The 15628-nt window shown below is 39.6% G+C and overlaps 1 protein-coding gene across 1 annotated transcript in view; it reads left to right on the top strand.

Annotated features, from left to right (window-relative positions):
• The window catches only part of KCNN4 (potassium calcium-activated channel subfamily N member 4), a 52940-nt gene that overhangs the window by 450 nt on the left and 36862 nt on the right, over window positions 1-15628 (top strand). The gene's annotated exons all lie outside the window — the stretch shown is intronic.

Raw genomic sequence — 15628 nt, 5'->3', positions numbered from 1 at the left:
GGATAATATTAGGGAATTGTCCTATAAGCGATTTCTTACTAGGGTGTTATTATGGGTACGTCTCCCTGCATGGGACCCGGGTATCCGGTATGCTGTCAATGTAATGATGACACAGGCTGTGCCAGTCCTCCTCAGCACGTCGTAATAGCCTCTGCCTGCAGTGCATTGAGACTATATACAAACTGCTGTTGACGGAGCCTGTGTTCTGTTACCTGATCCTGCAAGGCAGTACCAGAAAGTTCAACGTAATCATTAAAGCGAGTCCAATTTACAGCAGCATTTTAAGAGGTTTTTAGAACTTCAGAGGTTGTAGTGTTATGTTCTTATGTCTTATGAGACAACGTGCTTGATATAGCAGTGCTGAACAGGATACTAATCTGCAGATCTGGCCTTAAAGGCAAATTATCTGCCACTTATCACTGTCAAAACAAGCGTTCTGCAAACTATACATGATATGATGTTGAAAATGCGGCTTAAAAAAATAGAGATGTTTTCCGTGACACTTGTGTCAAATCAGATGTAGCAGTGCTAAAATTGTAATTTGGTACAATGTGTTGTGCGTGGATGTGGGACTGCAGGAAAACCTACTTTTCAAAGGCATTAATGTGCACAGATGTTGCAGCCTTAAAAACATAAAAAACTATTTCAGCTCTGCTACATCTATATCTCTTCTTTTTCTCTTCCATGTATGAAGTATCTACTTTAGGACTAACTAAGTTGTTATGAGGACTCCAGATCTTACCCCACTCATCATGTCATACAGGGCTGAATAAACTTTTTTAAAAGCCAGTAAAAGCCAGTAATTCTCATACTACAGGACAGAGTCAGTTAGATGAAGTAGAGCCGAGTTTGTCATTTGGCACAACTCTGAAATCTGGAGTTTTACATAGGACTGCAGGTAAACCTATTGCATTACTTTGACTTATTACACTGTACAAAAGGTATAACGAATTCAGCTCTGCTACATCTGTATATAAATCTATTACAAATGTCTATGGGTTGTGATGCGTCGGATTGTTCAGCTGTTAAGCATTTTTCTTGCTGATGACATACTGATGTTGTGATTTTCCGTCTCTTCCGTCACATCCAGTTCTAGACGTGTATCGTTGGTATTGTTCGCATTAAGAGACGTTTCTTTCTAGTTTGTGGTGACATTTCTGTGGTCAGATATTTTTACGCCGAACGAGAGTGTAACGCACATGACTGCTCTATATAGTGTTAAACCAAATAACCCTCTGGTCTTATAAATGTATAAAAAAAAAAATCTGCAACTTTCTAATATACTTTGGGTTTTAAAAACTCACAATTGTCAAGATCTCTGCTTGCTGTCGGTGAATGGAAATGTTCTTGTTTACATCCAAAAGCTGAAAACCCGTCCTGACCATGTCTGACAAGTGAAATCTCTGATACACTGTAACGAGCTGTGCACCTTGGATCAGGATAGGGTTTAAGACTCTTTTTTGTTTACTGACAGCAAGCAGAGGTCTTAAAAAATGGTATAACTTTTGATTATACGGTGTATAAAAATATATTTAGCGACATAAAACTTGAGATTCCCTTTAAGTATTTATTATCTGCTAATTATATCATGACACTATATTATACAGAGAATATACCCACAATTTTTTCCTCTACCCAAGGGGGTTCATGAGTTTAACTTCCCGATGCCAACTTTCACAGGAATATAATTTACTTAAAGGGCTTGTCCTATCAGGGCAGGAAATTATATCCTGTAGGGTCTGAAATCTGAAACCCAAAATGCCCTGAATGAAGAGATCCAAATGTGTCTTAAAGGGCCAGACCCCTTTAGCTCTGACTTAGGGTTCCGTAGGATTACTGCAGCCTATAGACATCAGTGAATTGATGCCCATACATAAACAAACATTGCATCTTAAAGGGGCATACACTGAAAGGGCATCCTAAAAACCATACTCTGATTAGACATCTTAAAGGGGCACCTGGAAAGGCCTCTTAAAGGGGCACACACTTTAAGGGCATCTTAAAGGGACATGCACTATAAAAGGTCCATCATGGTGGTGACACATGCCCTTCAATGATTCTAAACAGGCTTGAGATAAAAGGAAGGCATATCCTGACTGCTAATTAGTAATAAAGTGCAGTTTGACAGATCAGTACGCTGCCAGCGTTCAGTGTAATCATCTTTATTCTAGTAAGAGCAGATTGTGGGTGAGGAAGCCAAGCTCCAAATCAGGCTATCAATAGCTGTTTATACATAAACAGGCTGGCAGAGGAAAACACTTGTACACAGTCTCCATTGTACTTCTTGAAATCCTGCCCAGTTACTGCTTGTGACTTCTAGGGTAACAATGGGAATTGACATCACAAGAGGACAGCAGCGCAAGAGGTTGTGTAGCAGCTGGACGGTGTCATATACACAGGGCAGTTTTATAATGAGGGTGATTGTTTCTAGTTGATAGTGTTTTAAATTTTTTCCAGACATTGAGGACTTCTCTTGGACTGATCCTGATTCTGCTGGTGCTGATCCTGTATTATACATCCAGTATTATACTCCAGAGCTGCACTCACTGTTCTGCTGGTGGAGTCACTGTGTACATACATTACATTACTTATCCTATACTGATCCTGAGTTACCTCCTGTATTATACTCCAGAGCTGCACTCACTATTCTGCTGGTGGAATCACTGTATACATACATTACATTACTTATCCTGTACTGATCCTGAGTTACATCCTGTATTATACTCCAGAGCTGCACTCACTATTCTGCTGGTGGAGTCACTGTATACATACATTACATTACTTATCCTGTACTTATCCTGAGTTACATCCTGTATTATACTCCAGAGCTGCACTCACTATTCTGCTGGTGGAGTTACTGTGTACATACATTACATAACTTATCCTGTACTGATCCTGAGTTATACCCTGTATTATACTCCAGAGCTGCACTCACTATTCTGCTGGTGGAGTCACTGTGTACATACATTACATTACTTATCCTGTACTGATCCTGAGTTACATCCTGTATTATACTCCAGAGCTGCACTCACTATTCTACTGGTGGAGTCACTGTGTACATACATTACATTACTTATCCTGTACTGATCCTGCGTTACATCATGTATTATACTCCAGAGCTGCACTCACTATTCTGCTGGTGGAGTCACTGTGTACATACATTACATTACTTATCCTGTACTGATCCTGAGTTACATCCTGTATTATACTCCAGAGCTGCACTCACTATTCTGCTGGTGGAGTCAATGTATACATACATTACATTACTTATCCTGTACTTATCCTGAGTTACATGCTGTATTATACTCCAGAGCTGCACTCACTATTCTGCTGGTGGAGTTACTGTGTACATACATTACATAACTTATCCTGTACTGATCCTGAGTTACATCCTGTATTATACTCCAGAGCTACACTCACTATTCTGCAGGTGGAGTCACTGTGTACATACATTACATTACTTATCCTGTACTGATCCTGAGTTACATCCTGTATTATACTCCAGAGCTGCACTCACTATTCTGCTGGTGGAGTCACTGTGTACATACATTACATTACTTATCCTGTACTGATCCTGAGTTACATCCTGTATTATACTCCAGAGCTGCACTCACTATTCTGCTGGTGGAGTCACTGTATACATACATTACATTACTTATCCTGTACTTATCCTGAGTTACATCCTGTATTATACTCCAGAGCTGCACTCACTATTCTGCTGGTGGAGTTACTGTGTATATACATTACATTACTTATCCTGTACTGATCCTGAGTTACATCCTGTATTATACTCCAGAGCTGCACTCACTATTCTGCTGGTGGAGTCACTGTGTACATACATTACATTACTTATCCTGTACTGATCCTGAGTTATATCCTGTATTATACTCCAGGGCTGCAGTCACTATTCTGCTGGTGGAGTTACTGTGTACATACATTACATAACTTATCCTGTACTGATACTGAGTTACATCCTGTATTATACTCTAGAGCTGCACTCACTATTCTGCTGGTGGAGTCACTGTGTACATACATTACATTACTTATCCTGTACTTATCCTGAGTTACATCCTGTATTATACTCCAGAGCTGCACTCACTATTCTGCTGGTGGAGTTACTGTGTACATACATTACATTACTTATCCTGTACTGATCCTGAGTTACATCCTGTATTATACTCCAGAGCTGCACTCACTATTCTGCTGGTGGAGTCACTGTGTACATACATTACATTACTTATCCTGTACTGATCCTGAGTTACATCCTGTATTATACCCCAGAGCTGCACTCACTATTCTGCTGGTGGAGTCACTGTGTACATACATTACATTACTTATCCTGTACTGATCCTGAGTTACATCCTGTATTCTACTCCAGAGCCGCATTCACTATTCTGCATGTTTGTCCCAGCATCCCCTCCTTCAGTGTCTACAGAGCTTGTTGAGGTGTTTTGATTTTTTGTTATCTTTACAAGTGTTTTTGACATCATGATAGACACTTAGCTAAGCTGCTAGAGGAGTGTCTGACCAAAAACTTGCTGACTGTTTCCAATGACAACCAGCAGAATTGTGACTGAAGCTCTGGAGTATAATACGAGTTCCGTACAAGATAAGTTACTATTAATTAGAAAAAAAAATCAGATTGGAAATAATAGTAAAGGGAATTATTGTTATTTTATTTTCTAGTAAAAGCTGGTCAAGGATAATTTCACCAACCTAAACACCCAGTATTTGCTGCAGTTTTCTTTGTGTGATTGATTACGAAGATCAGCCGTATGGGCCTTTCACACAGGTCTATGATCGGCAAACAATTGTCCATATGATCGCTCGTTCCCGATCAGTGCCAAGTGTAAACAGAGCAACGATCACCCGAGGAACGAGCAAACACTGATCGTATCGTTTATGTAGCTGAAAATATTATCGTTATCGGCAGCACAACTTGTCGTGTAAACAGCGAGACGCTCTGCCGACATGATGATAATGGATGGGGACGAGTGATCGGGGTAACGAGCGCTCGTCCCCATCTATAGCTCCGTGTGACAGAAGCAAACGAGTACTGATCTATCTATCTATCTATCTATCTATCTATCTATCTATCTATCTATCTATCTATCATCTAATCTATCTATCTATCTATCTATCTATCTATCTATCTATCTATCTATCTATCTATCTATCTATCTATCTATCTATCTATCTATCTATCCCATATCCATCTATCTATCTATCTATCTATCTATCTATCTATCTATCTATCTATCTATCTATCTATCTATCTATCTATCTATCTATCTATCTATCTCATATCTATCTATCTATCTATCTATCTATCTATCTATCTATCTATCTATCTATCTATCTATCTATCTATCTATCTATCTATCTATCTATCTATCTATCTCATATCTATCTCCTATCTATCTATCTATCTATCTATCTATCTATCTATCTATCTATCTATCTATCTATCTATCTATCTATCTATCTATCTATCATCTATCTATCTATCTATCTATCTATCTATCTATCTATCTATCTATCTATCTATCTATCTATCTAATCTATCTATCTAATCTATCTATCTATCTATCTATCTATCTATCTATCTATCTATCTATCTATCTATCTATCTATCTATCTATCTATCTATCATCTATCTATCTATCTATCTATCTATCTATCTATCTATCTATCTATCTATCTATCTATCTATCTATCTATCTATCTATCTATCTATTCTACTTATATTATACTACTGGTATTTACGCCCTACTTCTTGGGGCCATAAGTACCTACACCAAATTGTACTATCACTGCCCGAGGCCCAAAACACTCGACGAAAATGTCTCAAAACAGGACAGGCAGCCTTGAGCCCTCAGGGTCTTCCCCAGCTCCAACTACGCAGTGACCCCCTTCCTAACCACCAAGATCACCCCATACGGGGTCTCCGGTCAGACTAACCTCCGAGGGCTACCACACAACAAGAGCTCCCTTCCCCCGGGAAAAGCCATCACCGCATTACCATAAAGAGATAGACATTATTAATTATACACCTGATTTACCCCCCGCTCAGGTGAAGCTGCTCTATAACTGAACCCCCCGGGCCGCTCCTCCGTACAATGTACTGTAACTTGTTCTACTGGAGGAATCACTTATCATTAATCTACAGATTCTTTACTATAGAACTTTGTTATTCTTCCTGTTACATTTTTTGTGATTTGTTTCCTCGTATTTCCAAAAGAAGGCTTTTCAAAAATAAAACCTGCTCTACCGCCTAAAAAATCCCACATCATCTAATGTACCCGGGGACGACTCCCAGCCCCGTAACCAGACGTTATTATCTACCCCGGAGGAAAGATGCGTAATCATGGGTTACAGGGGCCGAAGAGCACTCGCCCCAAATTGTAAAAACAGAAATCCCTATCTCATATCTATCTATCTATCTATCTATCTATCTATCTATCTATCTATCTATCTATCTATCTATCTATCTATCTATCTATCTATCTATCTATCTATCTGTCTGTCTGTCTGTCTGTCTATCTATCTATCTATATATCTATCTATCTATCTATCTATCTATCTCATATCTATCTATCTATCTATCTATCTATCTATCTATCTATCTATCTATCTATCTATCTATCTATCTATCTATCTATCTATCTATCTATCTCATATCTATCTATCTATCTATCTATCTATCTATCTATCTATCTATCTATCTATCTATCTATCTATCTATCTATCTATCTATCTATCTATCTCATATCTATCTATCTATCTATCTATCTATCTATCTATCTATCTATCTATCTATCTATCTATCTATCTATCTATCTATCTATCTATCTATCTATCTATCTATCTCATATCTATCTATCTCATATCTATCTATCTATCTATCTATCTATCTATCTATCTATCTATCTATCTATCTATCTATCTATCTATCTATCTATCTATCTATCTATCTATCTCATATCTATCTATCTATCTATCTATCTATCTATCTATCTATCTATCTATCTATCTATCTATCTATCTATCTATCTATCTATCTATCTATCTATCTCATATCTATCTATCTCATATCTATCTATCTATCTATCTATCTATCTATCTATCTATCTATCTATCTATCTATCTATCTATCTATCTATCTATCTATCTATCTATCTCATATCTATCTATCTATCTCATATCTATCTATCTATCTATCTATCTATCTATCTATCTATCTATCTATCTATCTATCTATCTATCTATCTATCTATCTATCTATCTATCTACCTCATATCTATCTATCTATCTATCTATCTATCTATCTATCTATCTATCTATCTATCTATCTATCTATCTATCTATCTATCTATCTATCTATCTATCTATCTATCTATCTATCTATCTCATATCTATCCACCTTTGCAGCCCTGCAGTGACATCTTCCATGCAGGCATCTATCTATTTGTAGGAAGGGGGTAAGATAAGGGGACTGCCCTCTATGGCGCTATCATATTGCCCTCCGCAGCCGCGGTTACTGTTACTGTCACTGGTAAATGAATCCCACATTCTCCGCCTTGTATAAACCACAGCCCAAAGTCCAAAACCAAAGCCAAAGGTATCATTGAGTACTAGAAGTGAACACATAGGACATGGGGCCCCGCAGCAAATTGGGGCTGTGTTCCTGGTGGAAAGGGGCCAGATGTGAGCAATCACTTTCCATTAAAGTCAATAGGAGATATGAAAGCAGTTATGTGGGTGCACTGAGATGTATTATGTTATGTGGGTGCACTGAGATGTATTATGTTATGTGGGTGCACTGAGATGTATTATGTTATGTGGGTGCACTGAGATGTATAATGTTATGTGGGTGCACTGAGATGTATAATGTTATGTGGGTGCACTGAGATGTATAATGTTATGTGGGTGCACTGAGATGTATTATGTTATGTGGGTGCACTGAGATGTATTATGTTATGTGGGTGCACTGAGATGTATTATGTTATGTGGGTGCACTGAGATGTATTATGTTATGTGGGTGCACTGAGATGTATTATGTTATGTGGGTGCACTGAGATGTATAATGTTATGTGGGTGCACTGAGATGTATTATGTTATGTGGGTGCACTGAGATGTATTATGTTATGTGGGTGCACTGAGATGTATAATGTTATGTGGGTGCACTGAGATGTGTAATGTTATGTGGGTGCACTGAGATGTATAATGTTATGTGGGTGCACTGAGATGTATTATGTTATGTGGGTGCACTGAGATGTATTATGTTATGTGGGTGCACTGAGATGTATAATGTTATGTGGGTGCACTGAGATGTATAATGTTATGTGGGTGCACTGAGATGTATTGTTATGTGGGTGCACTGAGATGTGTAATGTTATGTGGGTGCACTGAGATATATTATGTTATGTGGGTGCACTGAGATGTATTATGTTATGTGGGTGCACTGAGATGTATTATGTTATGTGGGTGCACTGAGATGTATAATGTTATGTGGGTGCACTGAGATGTATAATGTTATGTGGGTGCACTGAGATGTATAATGTTATGTGGGTGCACTGAGATGTATTATGTTATGTGGGTGCACTGAGATGTATTATGTTATGTGGGTGCACTGAGATGTATAATGTTATGTGGGTGCACTGAGATGTATAATGTTATGTGGGTGCACTGAGATGTATTATGTTATGTGGGTGCACTGAGATGTATAATGTTATGTGGGTGCACTGAGATGTATTATGTTATGTGGGTGCACTGAGATGTATTATGTTATGTGGGTGCACTGAGATGTATTATGTTATGTGGGTGCACTGAGATGTATTATGTTATGTGGGTGCACTGAGATGTATTATGTTATGTGGGTGCACTGAGATGTATTATGTTATGTGGGTGCACTGAGATGTATTATGTTATGTGGGTGCACTGAGATGTATAATGTTATGTGGGTGCACTGAGATGTATTATGTTATGTGGGTGCACTGAGATGTATAATGTTATGTGGGTGCACTGAGATGTGTAATGTTATGTGGGTGCACTGAGATGTATTATGTTATGTGGGTGCACTGAGATGTATTATGTTATGTGGGTGCACTGAGACTTATTCTGAGACATCTGTGGTGGCGTCACATCACATGGCCGGAAATGCCAATCTCTTGCCAGGCTGGACACAATGTCACTGTGACATGTCAAGGTTGGCAGATTCAATCATGTGATGTCACCATGCCCGCCACAATGGGGATCTGTAAATAAAGTACTTGCATCGGTGAGCAGCGGGCTGTGGTGGTCAATTTGGGCATTTTCCAAATAGCAAGCATTTTACAGGCACACAGGGGTGGGATCCGGTCAATTTGCCCCAGTACTCCCGAACTGGTTGTTAAAATTACAGCCATTTCGCAGAACCGGGATGAAGCCAGAACCCGGTACCGCTCCCCTGCATTCAATTGTTTCTGCGTCCTTAGAACGCGGATACAATTGTTTTGCTTAGCGCTGCCCAGGAGAGGCAGAAGATGCCTCGCCATTCGGTGCTTTAGCTATGATGCAGTCGGCGCGATGATGTCATCGCGCCGCTGCATCGTTCCACAGGATAAGCCCTGGCGTTGCTGGAGGATGGTGCGTGAACAGGTAAGCATTGTAATATTTTTGATTTTTTACAGTGGGCAGCATTGTAAGCGATAAATCATCAGAGGACTATATAGGGGGCCATATCAACAAGTGCCACTATCTACAGGAGGCAGTTAATCTACAGGGGGAATAAATCTACAGGGGGCACTATCTACAGGAGGCACTGAATATACAAGGTACTCTATAGAGGCACTACACCTACAGGGGGCACTACACCTACAGGGGGCACTGAATCTACAAGGGACTGTATAGGGGCCCTAGCCAAAGGGGGCACTAAATTCACAGGGGACTCTACAGGTGGTATGAGAGGCAATATGTACAGGAAACTGTAATGGAGTACTATCTACAGAGGGCTCTATGAGGGGCACAATCTACAGGGGGCTCTAAAGGGGCATTATCCACAAGGGGGTTCTATGAGGGGCACAATCTACAGGGGGCACTATGTGTGTGGTGCATTACTATAAAGTGTTTGACACAATTTTATTCATGGGCACAGTGTATGGTGCTATTATATTCAGGGGCACAGTGTGTAGCGCCATTAATTTCAGGGGCATAGTATGTAGCACTATTATATTCAGGGGCATAGTGTGTGGCATCATGAGAATTTGTGAGCTTCCGAAGACATCTGAGCGGCAAACTACAGAAATGGGTCGTGGCCTGGAGAAGTGATCATAGAGGTCTGGACCAATCTAAGAAGACGTCACCTGTGAGTCATTAAATGTAAAGGTTTATTCTGCCTGTGACTGATCAGTACAGTAAAAAATGTAAAAGTGTTACAGCAGCACAGATCCTAGAATCCGGAGCGGTGTCACGCTGTTAAGTCAGATATACCCAGTCTGACATGATGCAATCCTCAAAGTAGAAATAGTGGAACAGCAGCACACGTCTCTCGGTGTAAAAAAATATTCTTTATTCGTCAAGCATCACATGAAGAATGACAATGTTTCGACCGGTAATACACAAAGGGCCGTTCTCAAGCCTAGGCTTGCGAAAGACCCTTAGTGTATTACGGGTCAAAACGTGATCATTACTGTAGTCATTGTATAATCTGCAGCGAGATGATGGTTGTATCATTCTTTTTTGTGAAACAGCAACTCCAAGCATATCCTTACCATTGTTCAGGCTACACTGGGAACAGTAGTTTTATGTCGTTCAAACTTATATGGCAGGGGTTAAACTAAATTTGTAAATTATCTCTGTACTGAGCTGTATTTGTACTTGTGCTCTATTGATGTACTGAGCTTGGTTCTGGAGATATATATTTATCATAACAACCAAGCTCAATACATATATACAGCACAAAAGAGAAGCTCAGTACATATATACAGTCCCAGAACCAAGCTAAGTACAAATATACAGAACCAGAACAAGGCTCAGTACATAAATATAGCACCAGAACCAAGCCCAGAACATACATACAGCACCAGAACCAAGCTCAGTATATGTGCTATGTATATGTACTGAGCATGGTTCTGGTGTTGTATTTATGTACTGAGCTTGGTTCTGGTGTTGTATATATGTAATGAGCTTTGCTCTGGTGCTGTATATATGTACTAAGCTTAGTTCTGGTACTGTATGTATGTACTGAGCTTTGTTCTGGTACTGTATATATGTTCTGAGCTTAGTTCTGGTGTTGTATATATGTACTGAGCTTTGTTCTGGTGCTGTATTTATGTACTGGGCTTGGTTCAACTGCTGTATATATGTAATGAGCTTGGTTGTGGTGCTGTATTTATGTACTGAGCTAGGTTCTAGTGCTGTATTTATGTTCTGGGCTTGGTTCTGGTGTTGTTTATGTCACGATCTGTGGGTATGAGGACACTCTAGGCCGCACCGCTGTAGAAGAGTAGCAGCTGGCCAAACAATAGTGTACCAAGTCTCCACAAAGTCCAAGCACAAGGGTACCTGTAATAGTCCAGACAGTAGCAAGGCTAGGCTCAGATGGTACTTTCACGGCAGGTGATGCAAAACGTGGCAGGAGGTACCGGGCATAGCTGATGACACCAGACGTGGTGTATGACCTCAGACATAGCAGACGGCACAACATGACTCCAACACTAGAGAGGGCACAGGAACAAATACAGCTCTGGATACAGGATGCAGATAGCAGGGTACGGGAACACTGGGAATAGAATACGACTAAGGGAAGGCAAGTAGTGAAAAAGGCCGGGCCATTTTATAGTCCAGGATGATCTGGGAGTAATTAGTAAATTCTTTACATGTTTGCGCGCTGGCCCTTTAAGGCTGTGAATGAGCTCACACGCGCACCCTAGTGGTCACTGCAGGGCAGGACGGCCGCATGTGCTGGCGTCTCCGGGGAGGGAGACGCCGGCAGGACGAGAGGGGTCCGCGGTCCGTGACCATTACATTACAGTTTATATGTATTGAGCTTTGTTCTGGTACTGTATTTATGTACTGAGCTTGGTACTGTTGCTGTATTTATGTACTGATCTTTGTTCTGGTGATGTATATATCTACTGAGCTTTGGTCAGCATTGTATTTATATACTGAGCTTTGTTCTGGTGCTGTATATTTGTACTGAGCTTGGTTCTGGTGCTGTATATATTTAATGAGCTTCGTCCTGGTGCTGTATTTATGTACTGAGCTTGGTTCTGGGGATGTATATATGTACTGAGCTTGGTTCCGGTGTTGCATTTATGTACTGAGCTTGGTTCTGGGGCTGTATTTTTGTACCGATCTTTGTTCTGGTGCTGTATTTATGTACTGAGCTTGGTTCTGGTGCTGTATTGAGTTTGGTTCTCGTGCTGTATATATTTACTGAGCTTGTTTTTCGTGCTGTACAGATGTACTGAGCTTGGTTCTGGTGATGTATATATGTATGTGCTTGGTACTAGTGTTGTATTTATGTACTGAGCTTAGTTCTGTTATTGAATTTATGTAATATACTTTGTTCTGGCGCTGTAAGTGTGTACTGAGCTTAGTTTCGTGATTTATATATATGTAATGAGCTTGGTTCTGGTGTTATATTTATGTACTGAGCTTGGGTCTGGTGCTGTATTTATGTACTGAGCTTGGGTCTGGTGCTGTATATATGTACTGAGCTTGGTTTGGTTTTATATTTATGTACTGAGCTTGGTTCTGGTGCTGTAAGTATGTTCTGAGCTATAGGCCTCATGCACACGACCGTAGCCGTGTGCACGGCCGTGATTTTCGGGTCGGGCGGCTGCGGACTGCCAGCGGACTGTCAGCCGCGGGCCGCCGGCAAATCGTACGACATGCACATGGCCGCCGTCATTGTTTTCAATGAGCCCGGACCGCAGAAGATGTCCGTAATAGGACATGCCCGTTCTTTCTGCGGTGCGGGTTCCCGGGCCATGCACGGACCGTAAAAACTACGGTCGTGTGCATGGCCCCATAGAAAAGAACTGAGCTTTGTTCTGGTGCTGTATATATGTACTGAGCTTTGCTCTGGTGTTGTAAATATGTACTGAGCTTGGTTCTGTGTTGTATATATGTACTGAGTTTGGTTCTGGTGCTGTATTTATATACTGAGCTTTGTTCTGGTGCTGTATATATGTACTAAGCTTTGTTCTGGTGCTGTATATATGTACTGAGCTTTGTTCTGGTGCTGTATTTATGTACTGAGCTTTGTTCTGGTGCTGTATATATGTACTGAACTTTGTTCTGGTGCTGTATTTATGTACTGAGCTTGGTTCTTTTACTGTATTTATTTACTGAGCTTGGTTCTGGCACCGCATCTGTGCATTAGCCGGGAGATTTGCCGCTGCTTACTGCACACCCTGCACTGTCCTACATCTTTCTCACAGAGCACAGTGTAACTAAATGGGCTGAGCACGCTTAGGATATTGAGTGTGCGCATATAGGTCTCTACATGATAAGTGAGTGTAATATAATGAGTGTGGGTAGGTAAGTATGTACACTTATGTTATTATATACATAGTGTGGAAATCCAGTTAAACATTCTGGACAGAAAATTTATTTATTTAGAGTCCACTTTAATATGGGGTGTATAACAAATATTGTAATTGATTTATTTGATTACTAGAATAATTTTCCATGGCACGATACACCGAGTAACACCACGACACCTCCCCCCTGCAGGCACAGAAATTTGAATCCCACCCCTGCAGGCACATTCATTTCCCTATTGTCAGCAGAATACTAATGTTTTCCAGGATTCACCGGAGTCTATGCATGCCCTTTAAAGCCTCCTATACATAATGCCCTGCGTGAGGGTGAATGATGGGCATCTATTCCCAATCAAAGAATTTTTATAGCGATAAATCAGATCCAGTCGTTATATTCCCAAGGCAGGCGAGGAAACTAAACCAGAGATCTTGTGCGCTTTCATGACTGGCAATGCCGATGCCCGGGCTCTGTACATTTTTAGTCATGCCCTGGTGCTTCATAATCTTCCATTCCCAGCCCCTAAATGAGGCCAAAACAGTCTTCTTGTAGCTGATAAGAACATTTCATTGTTTGTTATGGAAATCTACAAATATCTGATACGTTTCCCTTCATCGGAAACAATGGAGCGTATTTTCCGTCAACTACCAGCAGCGGGAATTGTACAAATCTTCTACTGTTTAGGTAGAGAGTCAGCATCATAGCGGATCTATGCTATAAATGGACATATAGGGTCAGACTTATTATTTAGGGTCAGATCGATCATATAGGTTCAGATATATTATATATTGTCAGATTTATCATATAGGGTCGGATTTATCATATGGGTCAGATTTATCATATAGGGTCAGATTTATCACATAGGGTCAGATTTATCATATAGGGTCAGATTTATTATATAGGGTCAGATTTATCATATAGGGTCAGATTTATTATATATTGTCAGATTTATCATATAGGGTCAGATTTATTATATAAGGTCAGATTTATCATATAGGGTCAGATTTATCACATAGGGTCAGATTTATCATATAGGGTCAGATTTATTATATAGGGTCAGATTTATCATATAGGGTCAGATTTATCATATAGGGTCAGATTTATTATATATTGTCAGATTTATCATATAGGGTCAGATTTATTATATAAGGTCAGATTTATCATATAGGGTCAGATTTATCACAAAGGGTCAGATTTATCATATAGGGTCAGATTTATTATATAGGGTCAGATTTATCATATAGGGTCAGATTTATCATATAGGGTCAGATTTATTATATATTGTCAGATTTATCATATAGGGTCAGATTTATTATATAAGGTCAGATTTATCATATAGGGTCAGATTTATCACATAGGGTCAGATTTATCATATAGGGTCAGATTTATTATATAGGGTCAGATTTATCATATAGGGTCAGATTTATTATATATTGTCAGATTTATCATATAGGGTCAGATTTATTATATAAGGTCAGATTTATCATATAAGGTCAGATTTATCATATAGGGTCAGATTTATTATATAGGGTCAGATTTATTATACAGGGTCAGATTTATCATATAGGGTCAGATTTATTATATAAGGTCAGATTTATTATATAGCATCATATTTATCATATAGGATCAGATTTATCACATAGGGTCAGATTTGTTATATAGCGTCAGATTTATCATATAGGGTCAGATTTATTATATAGGGTCAGATGTATCATATAGGGTCAGATTTATCATATAGGGTCAGATTTATTATATAGGGTCAGATTTATCATATAGGGTCAGATTTATTATACAAGGCCAGATTGATCATATAGGGTCAGATTTATCACATAGGATCAGATTTATCATATAGGGTCAGATTTATCATATAGGGTCACATCATTATATAGGGTCAGATGTATCATTAGATATTGTAGGCCTGTGTCTATAGGGTTTACAGTAAGGCCAGAATCGGACTGAGGTTCCTTGGGCCCACCAGTGAAGATGATCCTGAGGACCACCCTCCGTGTATACAGGACATGTGCACATCCACTTTTATCTGCATTGTAATCCTCGTCATTATCATAGTACACAGGACGTATCATCAATAAGATCTAATAAG

This window comes from Rhinoderma darwinii, chromosome 10 (genome assembly GCF_050947455.1).
Source record: "Rhinoderma darwinii isolate aRhiDar2 chromosome 10, aRhiDar2.hap1, whole genome shotgun sequence".
Taxonomy (NCBI): Eukaryota; Metazoa; Chordata; class Amphibia; order Anura; family Rhinodermatidae; genus Rhinoderma; species Rhinoderma darwinii.
The sequence above is the reverse complement of the archived record's forward strand: the minus strand, read 5'-3'. Positions and strand labels throughout refer to the sequence as shown.